This window comes from Onychomys torridus, chromosome 18 (genome assembly GCF_903995425.1).
Source record: "Onychomys torridus chromosome 18, mOncTor1.1, whole genome shotgun sequence".
NCBI classification, from domain to species: domain Eukaryota; kingdom Metazoa; phylum Chordata; class Mammalia; order Rodentia; family Cricetidae; genus Onychomys; species Onychomys torridus.
Window position 1 is genome coordinate 55,191,887 of NC_050460.1, and position 13,818 is coordinate 55,205,704.

General features: G+C 36.7%; 1 protein-coding gene across 1 annotated transcript in view; it reads left to right on the forward strand.

Annotated features, from left to right (window-relative positions):
* Positions 1–13,818, forward strand: part of Pcdh15 (protocadherin related 15) — a 1,427,876-nt gene that overhangs the window by 560,174 nt on the left and 853,884 nt on the right. Inside the window, exon 3 of the mRNA XM_036167862.1 lies at positions 8,745–8,793. The gene's annotated coding sequence lies outside the window, so the exon portion shown is untranslated. The remainder of the gene's footprint in view (positions 1–8,744; positions 8,794–13,818) is intronic.

Sequence of the window (13,818 nt, forward strand, 5' to 3'; positions counted from 1 at the left end):
TGAATTTGAGCTCAGAGAATGCCTTTATTTAGAACAGAAGCATATGTTATTTGTTGAATTTTAACTAAGGTAGGAAGGATACTAGGAGAATCTAATCAGTTGCTGTCCTCTTTCAGACAGGGCTGTATCTGAAAAGGAAATTCAGGTGGAACAGACACCCACCCCCTTGTGTGCCCAGTGCAGAGTCCCAGTGATCCAAGCAACCTTGCATGATTTAATTACTGCTCTGCCCCTGGATTCTCTTTGCTGCCTGAGAAATCCCAGAGCTACTAAGCTTTTGATTTCTCTATCCTGTTTATAACAGGTTTAAGTCCTTGGTGGCTTAACACTAGAAGGAAGCTTTGACCTTGGAGTGACAGGGTTCAGCCCCTATGCCTGTCTTCCTTCTGTGCAAAAGTTTGTACGTTACAGTGTTATCAGATGTGGGGCTCAATGAGATTAAATGACTTAACATAATCTGAATATATTTAGAAAGTAAATCTGAGTATATTTAGAAAGTAAATCAGTTAATCTGCTGTATTAGCAGTGCTTATTACTTTCAAATGAAATGTTAAAAGGGAGCAAATTTTGCACCCAAAACATGTGTGCAGCCCGGTGCTAGAAGTCTAATTTTGTAGAAATTAGGGATTCCATCTTGTTCTTTCCCACAGGGAAGACAGGAGCCCTGTTTTCCTTTTTAAAAGTCAAGCCTGTCTGGTGTTCTGAGGATTAGAGCAAGATGCTCTCATGACCTAGTTTTTTGAAAAGCCTGTCTTCTCACATCCTGGTACTGTCCTAGGATTGGACATTTCATACAGTATGTGAGTAATATACCATGATCTGAGCTATTGCAGCTCTCTACAAACTGGTCAAGAGGTCGGCTAACTAACTCCTGGCATTAGGAAAGAAAAGAAACATGAAATCTTTATCAGCATAGGGTTTCATATATTTAATAGTGTTTGGAAACCCTATCAACCAAACCTGCATTTCAAAACTGAATTCATCGCTGCTAAGACTGTGGATTTCAGTAAAAAGAAATATAATTATGCTTGTATACATTTATGATGATAGAACACAACAATGATATTCAAATGGTTAAAATGGCATCCATTTGAGGATATTATTTTAAACATTAGACCAAGAGAGAATATGAAATACATTTGAGTTCTGGGCATGGTAGAATATACTTATAAACTCAGTGTACCTCCAGGTCTCTGCTTTCGAGGTTCCTACCTTGAAATTCTGCTTGACTTCCCTTGCTGGTCATCCATAACTTCAAGATGAAACAAGGACCTTTCCTGCTAAGTTGATACTGGCCAGTGTCTTACCATAGTAGCAGAGAACCAAATCAGAAGCAACGTAATAGGATTAATGACAAGACATAGACTTGGCAGCTAAAGTTTTCCTGCAGTTTATTTAATCATTGGACGTTTTTCATCACCCAATACACTGGATTTCTCTTAAAATTGTGAAGGATTTATCCTAATTTCTGCTTATAGCATAATGATAGAAAATGTAATGGATTGTGACTATTATAAAAAGGCAATAGATAGTGATTATTGTAAAAACCAATTTCAAAACAGGGCTTTAGTTTCTTCCACTTTATCCTCTTCCCTTTATAGTGTTTATTTATTTTGAGAAAGGAGTTCACTCTGGAGGCCAGGCCATCTTGGAACTCATTTATAACACCAGTTAGCCTCAAATGTGTGAGCCTCCTGCCCCAGTCTCTTCAGTGTAGGATTACAGGTCTATGCTGCCACATCTGACTTCCTAGTGAACTTTCTAATGAGTTCCAGTGTCTACAGTGGTCTGTAGGAAATGGTCCAGGCTGAAAGTGGGTTTGCTGAACTGTGATGGTAAATTACAGAGATATGCACAAGAAAATATTCTGCATGTATCCATTTTGGTTGGGGTCCACTTTCAGTGTTTCCTCACATCAAGGGGTCTAGTGTCATAGTCTACAGTGAGTGGTATCAGGGGAAGATGAGAGATCTTTCTCTTTTTATTTTGATTTTTAGAAAGTACCTCACTAGCTATCCCAGACTGGTTTGGAAGTTGCACTAATTGATCCTCCTGCCTCCGCCTCCCAAAATTCTGGGGTTGCATGAACCATCATGCCTAGCTTGCTTCTTCATCTTCCTCTCATGATGCTTTTCTGTAGAAGCACCATTGCAAGTTTATATGAAATTATTATTTTTCAATCTTATTATATAGATTTTTTCAGTATGAGATATTTCACATATCATCATGCCATTGAACTTAAACTGGGTTAAATGAGACATGGCAACTATGTACAATTGGTAGAAATCAATTTTAGTTTGCCATATGAGTATTGAAGTTGTAATGAGTTACATTCCCCTTTGTGTTTTTATGTAGAAGGATATGAAATTCTGATGGATGTATTTTTTAATGGTTCAGACTTAGACAAATGGGCAGAAGTTACTTCTCTTACTTTTTCTAAACCCTACGATTTAGGTTTAATATTTTAAATTAGTATATTTTTAAAATATACTAATATTGGATATAATTCAAAAGCCAAACATGTATTAATCTTTCAAATCTCAAATTAAAAGAAGAGATACAAAGCCCAAGGGGGCAATGCTCTATGGTTCCACTTTGCTTTTACTTTTAATTTTAAGGTGTGAAATTACTTCCTTGACATATATTGAATTCAATAAAAGTAATATACTGAAGACCTCGATGTCTTGTTAAAAGAAATAGATCAATGTCATGATTAGAACCAGGCTAAACATACTCTTCCAAAAGGTAGCTATTATTTATGCTACAGTAGTAATGCTGCACTGGATAGAATGCACTAAGAATAATCAGCCTGGTGTTGCCACTGTACACCCTGGCTGGGCAACTGCTGTGTTATTGCCGGTGTGGGGTACATCACTCAGTCTTGTGATATGTTAACACTATTGTTTAAATATCTGCTGAAAATGGCCTTGAGTCCAGATCCTCAGGTCTATTTAGAAATGATTTTGTCTAGCACCTGCCTATTGTCCTGTTTCTATTTTCCACATTTTATTTTATTTTATTTTGCAATCACAGCAACAATCTCAGCCTATATAGGCAAACACTGTAAGGGAGAGCAAAGCTCGTGTTCCAGCTTAGGGAGTCTGAATGGGTAAGTATTTGGTGCATATTTGTAAATCAGAGAACACACCTATTAGTTTCAACTCTCAATATAAATAGTGAGTACGGCTTTTCAGCCTCTGCTCTGACATTCATCATGACTGGCAATTCACTCTCACTAAAGCTATGGTTCTGTTTTTTGGTGATGGAAGGAATGACTTCGCACACAAGACTTATAAGACATACTGTGTGTTCATTGCACTGTGATGATGCCTTTTACATTTGTTCTCTCACTGTCTCTCTGTGTCTGTCTCTCTCTCTCTCTGTCCTCATACCAACCACAAAGCTGTTGGTGAAATATACTCTGCTTCTCTTTCATTTTGAGTAAAAGGAGAGCATTGAAAATACTCATAGATGTGTGGACAGGTAACAATGAGAAATAAAAGTAACATTTCTTGGCTGCTTGGCTAGACCAGGAGATGTGTGTGTGTGTGTGTGTGTGTGTGTGTGTGTGTGTGTGTGTGTGTGAAAATTCCCCCAATATGAACAAGAGAAGTGTAACTTCAGCCAATGGAAGGACATACCCAACATACCTCCATCACTTAGTGGGAAATACATCACAAACACATATCTAAGTGGTCTGAAAGACCATGATCTCTCCTTGTTATACTGATAATATCTGGACACATTAGACAAAGCACAGATATTCAGAGACTCTACACATCCAAAACAGAGGATGACCATGGTAGGTAGGGTGCTCTGCTTTCGCTGTCTGTCGGTTGGTTTTTGTCAACTCCACACAAATGTAGACAACCCTGTGAAGAGGGAAGTTTAATTGAGAAAAGGCCTCAACAGAATCGGCCTGTGGCAAGTCTGTGGGGTATTGTCTTGATTAATGATTGGCAGGAGCAGACAGCCCATGGGAGTTCAGGATGGTCCCTCCCACACACAGATGACCCTGAGTTGTAGAAGAGAGCTTATGGAGGAACTGACCCATGTGAAAAATAAAAAGCCAGTAAATACCCTTCATTCATAACTCTGCTTTGATTCCTGCTTCTGGGTTCCTGATTTGAGTTTCTGCCCTAAGTTCCTTCAGTGATGGAGTGTTACTTGAATTGTAAGCTGAAATTAATCTTTGCCTCCTCAAGTTACTTTTGATCATGGTCTTTATCACAGCAATAGAAACCCTGACAAAAAACACCCGGGACTCCCTGGACTGGCATTAGATGCCTCTGTCAGCAAGCCCATCTGCCCATCTGGTCTGACATAATTCTTTTCTAGTTCCTTGGGATATGATAATGAAAAACACATGTACATTCATTTCCTTTGCACTGCATGATGAGATATGAAATAGTTAAGTTTAATTAATTAAGTTTAGCCACTCAGTACCAAGAAAGAAGGAATAACAAATTGTTGTGCTAGAGTTGGCAGAAAAAGTTTTCAGAGCCTCGTTTTCCTTATATTGAACAATCAGTTGACTGTGTGACTGTGATTCTAACAGCTGGATGGAGATTATTTACTATCATATTAATAGAAAAATATTTGAATTAGATTTTGTCACTAGGAACGTTTGGTCAATGTTATTAGTAATTATATGAAGATTTTCAGATCTGTCTTTATGAAATCATGACTAATGAGAAAAACTAATCTATTCCAATGTTAATTATTTTCTAAGTATGTTTTATGCAATTTATTCCAGAAGATTTTGATAGTAAGTGATGAAAATATTTCCCTGTTGGTCAAATTGGTATTTGTGTTCTACCTTCATTCTGCCAAAATTATGAATCTACAAGTGACAGTGGGCCATGGCCTGGTCATCAGAACTCACAGGTCTTGGGGATAACCCCTTTTCTTATCCTTCTACAGGAGACATGATGAGTGTCTGTCTCTATTGAGCCAAGGTGGCTCTAGTGGGGTGTCTTGGTGTCCCACAGATAGAAACAGACAGTGCACTCTGACACCTTGAAAGTCCAAATCCTATTCAGACAATAGGATCCTTCTCAGACTGAGAAAGAACATAGACTGCTTTTCAAAGGAGGCCTCAAACTTAGATTTGAGGCTACTTTTCTTGTTAGTCTATAAAGTCTATGAATGTGTAGAAACATTCCCAAAGAGAGGATGTCAGCATCTGAGCTCAGAAGTCTACTGTAACTCTCTTTTCTCCTCATCCCATCAGTGTCAGGAAGAGACACACTGTCCACCTGTGTCTGGGACTCTCACAGCATGTCCACTTTTCTCCTGCTGATTTCCATGTCCTCTCATGTTACCTTATCTGGAAATGAAGGTGTTCACCTGATGTCTTAGTTCTTTGTGGAGGAAGCAGTTGGGCACTAGAGGAATTTCATAGAGGTTGAGTGTTGATTTCTAAAGCTGTGTGCTAAAATATTACTAGTAGATAAAAACCAGTGTCAGTGCTCACTTTTATGTGCAATTCATCATTGGGTTTAGAGAGTCAAGGGCAGTATTGATCCAGCAGTGGATACCAAATTCATGTACATTTTTTGCATCATCTCTCAAACAACTGCAGAGTTATGTGGTGACCAAGATCTTCTTAATTCCTTAACTACAAGATAAAAGTCAAATAGGTTGTTTTAGTTTTCCTGATATTGAAATGAATTTGAATAGTCTTTATCGTATTTGGAGATACAGTGTCTTTAGGTTAATTTGATTTAATTTTTAATTGAATTAAACTCCATATCATATAAAATAATAAAACTGACAGTAAATTTATGCCATGATTCCCTCTATTGCCATCTGGGAATGTTTGTTGAAAAACAAATTAAGATATATTCTCCTGATGTATTTGTGTTTTTAGAAGTGGTAGGAATGTTTTAATGTCAAAGGTGATACAGAAGAAATCCATGGAGTGTGAATTATCAATATGTTTGGTGTAAAGATATTTGGACCTTTGAGAATTGCAGTCAGTTTAATTTACCTCACTAATTTAGTTAGTGCCCTTCCTTAAAACTAACATATCTATTTCTCTGCCCATTCCATATCTCAATTTGCTTCTACTTTGCTTTTTCCTACCATTGCCCTTTTTCTTGTTGAAATCTATCACTCCCTAATTGTATACATCACTTATATATGCTCATTATATATATTGTTTATTTCTTGACACTAGTACTTTCTAGGTGTTATCCCTACCAGTACAATTCTTTAAAAAAAAATCTATTTACCAATGTTTCTAGATGCCCTTCCAAAGAAAATACACACACACACATATATATATATATATATATGACAAAAGAGGGAGAGGAAAGTTTGTAAGAACCAGAGGTAGTGGATGACTGCAAGGAAACAGTGTTTTCTAGACTCAACAGGGTAATTGTAGAAATAAAGCCACAGTGGCTATGACAGTATGCAGAAGACCTACTCAACCTGAAGCAAGATGAAATCCCAAGATAGAGGTAGGTCACATTGTCCCACCTCTCACTGAGGAGCCTGTCAGGAGAAGGATAGTTAGCTTTCTTTAAAGGTTTGTCCTCTGGTGGGTCACATCCTTCAATGAATGTACACACCCAGGAGTTTATGGGCAATAATAGTGGGACTGACTGAGTGGATTTATGAAAAGATAAATGAGAGCTCAAAGTTGGGTAGGCTGAGCATAGGGAGGTAGACCTAGGAAGAGATGGTGGAGTGGTTAATATGATCAACATAGAATGTGTGAAAGTTTCAAAGAATCAATAAAAGAATCTTGTCTTGCAAATTTTAAGAATTGATAAAGTTTGTGTATTTTTATTGAAATATATAGCTAAATGATGTGGCTTTTTTGATAAAAAGCTCTACAACAATACAAATAGAAGGCTATTAGGAAATTTTTAATAGTGAGATTGTTAGGTGTGCAACTGATATTCCAAATCTACTTTGAAGGTAGAGCCAAGATGAGTTCAAGGTCATGTTGGGCTTTGTGACAGAAAATTATCTCCAAAGTATGTTTTTAACCATGAAGTAGAAGTACAACCTCTCACATGATGATTGGGTGATGTTAGAAGTGTACCACAGATGAACATTGTATTCCTTTAATGAGCAATGAAACATGAAGAGCAATAAGTGTATAATTTAAATTTAAATATCTTATTTTTGTGAAATAATTTGTGCATAAGAATTTAGCATCGTCTCCGTGCGTCAGGATGTAGCTGTCTTCCATTTTAGATTCAGCTCATTTCACAAATAAGTATTATGAGTTCACAAGTAAATTATTTACAGGAGCTTCATTGGCTAAGTTTTTCCCATGGAATAATTTCCTGAATGACAATCCTTCTTTCAATGACAGAATCATGTCCATTTCTTGTCCTAAAGGTGCTACATGTCCTTAAGAAGAATGCTGACTTTCAGGAAACCTCCTTCTCTCCCCACATGGGGCCTCAGTCACCACACATCCACCTGCTTCCATGATGACCTGGCTGCATCACTTCTCACTTCAGTACAAGCAACTTTGCTTTCATGTTAACATCAGCAAATACCTGGACCTACCTGTTTAATCTCATTTTTATATTTTCTTCAAAAGTCCAAGTTCAATATGAATGAACATGTGAATTTAATGTTAGTAAACATGTAACACAATTTGTTGTGTATAGATGGAGGGCCATATGTATTTTGGTGGTAAATGAGAGATGGAGTGAGCTTTTGAAATAACTGTCAAAACAGAGAGTGTGGTGGGTTGGTAATAGAAATTTCAACTCTTCTCACCAATATTAACATGTTTATGTTGTCCCCAAACCAAAGAATCACATTTTATGGTTTTGCATATTTAAAGTAGGAGGTTCGAAAAATGGCTCAGTGGTTAAGAGCATGTGCCACTCTTAAAGAGAGCATGAATTAGGTTCCCAGCACTCATCTCAAGCATCTCAACAACTGCTTGTAACTGTGAGTCCAGGGGATCTGATGCCTCTGTCCTCTTCAGGGAACTTCACATATGTGCACATATCTACAGACACATGTGCACATTCATATAACGAAAAATGTTAAATGCAATAATGAAAAGATGTAAAATTAACATAAAACAATCAACAAATCAATTATTTGACTCAAACTATGTTTCTCTCTTCCTCAAAAGATAAAATTCTGACATACATCACCCTTGCATTTTTAACAAAACTATACCATGTGTATTTGTATGGATATGGACATTTTTCCTGCATGCTGCTTTATTACTCAGGTGTGACTAATGTATTACTCAGGTATACCTATTGTCCAATTCCAATAGAGAAATCTAGTTCAACAAATCTAACCATTGTCCATTATTTTCATGCTTCCTTTAAATTTGAAGGATTTCAAATTTCAGATGGAACCAGTATCTGGACATAAAAGCAACTGAAAACAAAACTAAGTGAATATGACATTTAACATATGTAACACCATTCACTATCTCTCTGTCTCTCTCTGTCTCTCTCTCTCTCTCACACACACACACACACACACAGAGAGAGAGAGAGAGAGAGAGAGAGAGAGAGAGAGAGAGAGAGAGAGAGAAGAGAGAGAGAGAGAGAGAGAGAGAGAGAGAGAGAGAGAGAGAGAGAGAGAGAAAGAGAGTGTTTCTGTTTCTGATAACTTGTAGGGCCATAAAAATATATCATGCCCAGAAATTATAAAGAAATATTTAAGAGTCAGCAATCAGTTTCCTATTCTTTCATAATCTTCTAGTTTTCAAATGCCTTTGACTTAATGGTTTCTTTTGTTTACAGGAACTTGCATTGTCATGCTCTGAATGCACCCTCAAGCTCTATGAACAAGGTAGGGTCAGCTGTATTTTGCATTTAGGTAAAAATTTCAAAATTCATTGGTTTGTAAATTGAAGCTATGTCTGTGTTTTGTATGTTGTCAAATATTGCTGGTTGTTATCCATTTATAACACTGAAAACACAGTTAAGAACCATGTCTGTTTCTATTATTCTTCTTGATATAAACTGTGTGAAGCAAAGTTAAAATGTTCACAACTATGACTTTCTAGTGAATGTCATATATCAACTATAATGTAGTGGTTGATTGATCATCAACCTATATGTCATCTATCATCTGGTATCATTTATCTGTCATCGATAATCATCTATGTATTTATCATCTGTCTATACATTCATCTATTATTTAAGTATTATCTTTCTACCTTTCTATGTATCATTTATTCATCTTGTATATATCATTTCTCTATCACATCTCTATCATCTATCAATCATCTCATCTCTCTATTAATCCACTACATCATTGTCTGTATGCATAATCTATCTCTCCAATAATATAATTTATCTTAAAACATCTATTATCTATACATCTACCATCTGTCTATCATTTCTCTTCCATGTATGTGTTTACTAGTATTTGTCTATCTACATTTATACAAAGAGAAAAGAAATAAGCCACATTATAAATTTCACAATGATATTTTAAAAACTGTCCAAAATTATGGTGGTGTGTGTTGACTTTAAAAATATGTTTCTTAGATCTTTAAAGGTTTTAATTCTCAGTATTTACTTTTAACTAAGTTGGAAGAATACTGGCCTTTATGAAAATGAATTTCTTGGTTTTTTGAGACAGGGTTTCTCTGTGTAGCTTTGGTGCCTGTCCTGGATCTCACTCTGTAACCCAGGCAGGCCTTGAACTCACAGAGATCCACCTGGCTCTGCCTCCCAAGTGCTGGGATTAAAGGCGTGGGCCACCACCACCTGGCTGATACATTCTTTGAATATTTTTATATATCATAGATAGAAAAGCTTTAAGACAAAACATTTTGCTACATGCACCCGCTTATCTGTGCCTTCTTCCATATCTGGAGAGTCTCATTCAGCCACAGTTCTCTCAGTTTTCTGCTTGAGTGACTGTAAAAAAAGGAAAGGAGGAAAAGATCAGGCACAGAACACCACCATTCATGCCCCAGTGTTCAGGAGCATTGAAGGAGAGGAAGGTTTTGGATAGCTCTTCCTGAAGTGATGGGTTTCATTATAAAGGGAAATTGGATCCACGCAGTTGAGCTTCCTTTTTGCAAGAGGAGCTAGTTGTTTCTGATTCTAAATAAATCAAGGCTTAGTATTTCAGCCATGCTTTTGTGAGTTAGTTCTCATCAGAACTTTCAAAGAAGTAGACATCTGTGCAGAAGAATTTGGAATCTTTTCAAGTTTTGGGTTCTCATCTGATTCTCTGTGTTCGCCTGTGTATTTGGAGGGGGGTTATGAAATTATACATGAATGCTTTATGATTATATCCCTAAGTGAGTATAGAAGAGCTAACTTCAAAGTTAAGTAAAAATAACTCCTTTGTATCATGCTAGTTGTTTTGTTTCTTTAAAAATAATATTCTATGCTGTTATATATCTTGGGGTTTATTCATCACCAATGTTACATATGTTTTTACAAAGTAAACAGTTATAACTGTTGAAAATCCCTTGATTAAGTTAGTTTAATTTCTTGTGATAGTTCCTTCAAAATAATAGAGACTAAATATTCTTTTTATCCTTGAGTTAATGAATGACAAGAAAGAACAAATTGTCTTTCAATTAATACACACACACACACACACACACACACACACACACGCACACACACCCCAAAACAAACAAAACAGAAGTTAACCAATAATTCCTGACCACGGCAAGTAATGCCTAGAGGCAAAGCTCTCTTCTTTATGGTGTTCATTCCAGATCATCATTTATAAAACTGTGCCTGTGGTGAAATTACTCAGATGTTGAACTTGTCCCCGGCCTTTTAGGTCATTGCCAGCATCTCAAAAGAAGATCATTTGACAGTTAGCTCAAGACTCACGGTCCATCTTTTATAATCTTCCAGCTGTATACTCAAATGCCTGCCTCTTTCCACTGCCTGAATGGTGGCAGTGGGGTATTGGCAATCCACAGATGTGTCATGAAAACCCACAAAGGGAATAAACCTATGGTTTCTTAATGCTTAGCCCTGATTACTCACTTCCAGGAGAAGACTGAGGAGCTGTGAACACACACAAGCAGAGTGCTCAGTACTTGCCTTTGCTCTACCTTATCAGGACAGGATAGGATGCACTCTGCCTATTTTTATTGTTCGTTCTAATAATCTGTCCTCCTGTATCTATTTTTACGTGTGCCCCATATTTAAAAGATAAAGGGATGCAATTCTGTTTTCTTATCTGCATATTTATTCATGATGCTGCTGTCAGCATGATGAATATGTATAGATAGGCCATTGCAAGATAGTTTGAGAATGATTGAGACAAGAAAATTCTCTAGTATTCTCAGTAGGCAGAAAATGCAAAAGAAATCTGTTGGTTGCATATGGTATTCTGTTCTTTTAATCAGTGCTAGTAAAAGAGACTTTCAGAACATTTTAGAATACTTAACATTTTTTACTTCTTACCAGCACGCCCAAAGGACATTAGCCATATACAAAAGCTGCCTGAACTGGCTGTCTTCATATCTATGAATTTTGTAAATAATGTCTCACTATATAATCTGACCTCATTTAGGTGTGTGTGTGTGTGTGTGTGTGTGTGTGTGTGTGTGTGTGTGTGTGTTTAATTTTCTTTCTGAAACTTGGTTTCTAGTTGTCCATTCTTATCTTAGTTTTAACACATAAGTTCACTAGGTTGCTATTTTTATTAAATATTGCAACATGAATAGTCCAAGGACAGTTATGTAAATTTCAGAATATTTTGGTTTTTCAAAACTTCAGGTCAATCTAAAATACCTTTTAATTCAGTATTATTTTATGCTTTGTTATATCTTTACTTTTAAGTCTGGCTTGCCAATATTACCTTCACATTGGCTTAGGTTGCTCATAAAATTGACTTCTGTATTCAGCTCTATCTACATCAACCATCATGTTAGACTTGGGAGGAGCCTGAAATGTGAAGTCTTCTCTTCAAGACAGCATGGCCAAGCAAAACTTTCCCACCATTGTCACAGATGCCCCATAAACACTCAAATATTATAAATTTCTTGTCAATGGCTACATTGTGAACACCCTTGATTTTCCCTTAACAATGTGCTGCATTAGCACACCCTTTCTTGCCAAGTGTCAACTTTCTGGTAAGGGAACCATATCTCTGTGAAAGAAACACAAAACCACAACTAATCCAAGTATTGTGAATGCTGCGTGCTCAACAGAGGTAGCTGCCTAAGTCATTGATGGATAATTTAGGTAAAGAATACAAAAGAGCTAAGGCATTTGGTGCTGTGAAAGTTTTTTCTCAGGGTCAGAATATGGGGCTGCCGGGAGAGGGTAGTCTGTGACAGGCAACACCTGAAACATTGATGTATGCTTTGCAAATGGTTAATGTCTCCATGAAATCTCATATCAGAAGTTGCCTATAAGACTCTTGAGATCACTATTTCTTTCTATCATATTTTGCTATTATAAACATGGATTATAATATCTTATACTTTTGAGGAGATATTTACCTGTCATTGTATATAATAAAAGGAATACAGCCTACCAAACTTTTATGACATTTGTTAATCCAACTTAATCCATAAATCATAATCTTTATTATTTAACTTTATTTTTATTAATGTTTGTGTGCTTTCAAACAGAAATGCATGCACACACAGAGAGTCAACTTACATTGCTCAAATTCAAGCTGCTCAATGTCTTGTCATAACTATGAATACTGGTATAGAATTCAAGGTACATTTGCTTCCGTCTAATGATGAGTCAATGATCAACTACATTGTACTAAAAAGACTTCACTGCAATATGCAATAATTAGTAGATTCTTTTATAACCAGGGACTGTTCAATTTCTTCTCTTGAGTGCATTTAATGACACAATTTCTTATTTCTTGTGAAGTTTCTGTACTTTTCTGTCTTCATATGGACTCCTTAGGGAAAAAAAAAAAAATGTGCTTTGTTTTCTATGTCTATGTCAAGTCAGTTCCCCTCCCAGGATGATTACATGTAATGTACTTGTTAGAATGGGATATTTTTAATAAGTAAATTTATTTACTTTACATCTTGGCTGCAGAGCCCTCCCTTTCCTCCTCCCAGTCCCCCATCCCCTCCTCCATTTCTATTCAAAAAAGTGCAGGCCTTCCACAAATATCAGCAAAACATGGCGTATCAAGTTGCAGTAACAAATAAGAACCTCCCCTTGTATTAAGGCTGGGCAAGGAAACCCATAATGAGGAGTAGGGTCCCAAAAGCTAGTAAAAGAGCCAGAGACAGCCCCGCTCCCACTGTAAGGAGTCTTACAAGAGGACCAAGCTACACAACTGTCACAAACATGCAGAGTGCCTAGGTCAGTCCCATGCAGGCTCCACCGTCCCCCTTTGCCCCTGCAGATGGCTGTCTAATCTATGCCAGGGTTTAATGGTGACCATTTGGGGCTGATCTAATTCTTGTGCCTTTCAGTGATTTTTCCCTTCCTACCTTCTGTGGTTTTTTTTGCCATTAAAATTTAAAATTCCAGGAAGAGATGGCTTTCATAAGGCTTCTCATTAAGTTTCTCTGGAAATTCAATTTTTAAAATGTGATCTTCTTTAAATGAGGGAAATATTCTTTTATACTTATCTTTTTTGTTTTCACTCTCAACTTGTCTTCTTTTCCTTTAGATTTCTGTCATCTATGCACACGTGAAATGTTCTAGATCCATTTGTGTCCATAGCAATATGTTTTCCTTGTTTACTGGTTTGTTCTCTTCCCCTTTCTTTTTATTTTGGAGAAGTCTGTGTGCAGTCTTTTCTTTACTGTATGTTATGCGCCCCTTTTAATGCCATTTCCTGTAACTTTGAATTCTCTCTGATCACACTATCCCATGAAGTCACATGTTCTTACAACTAGATCAC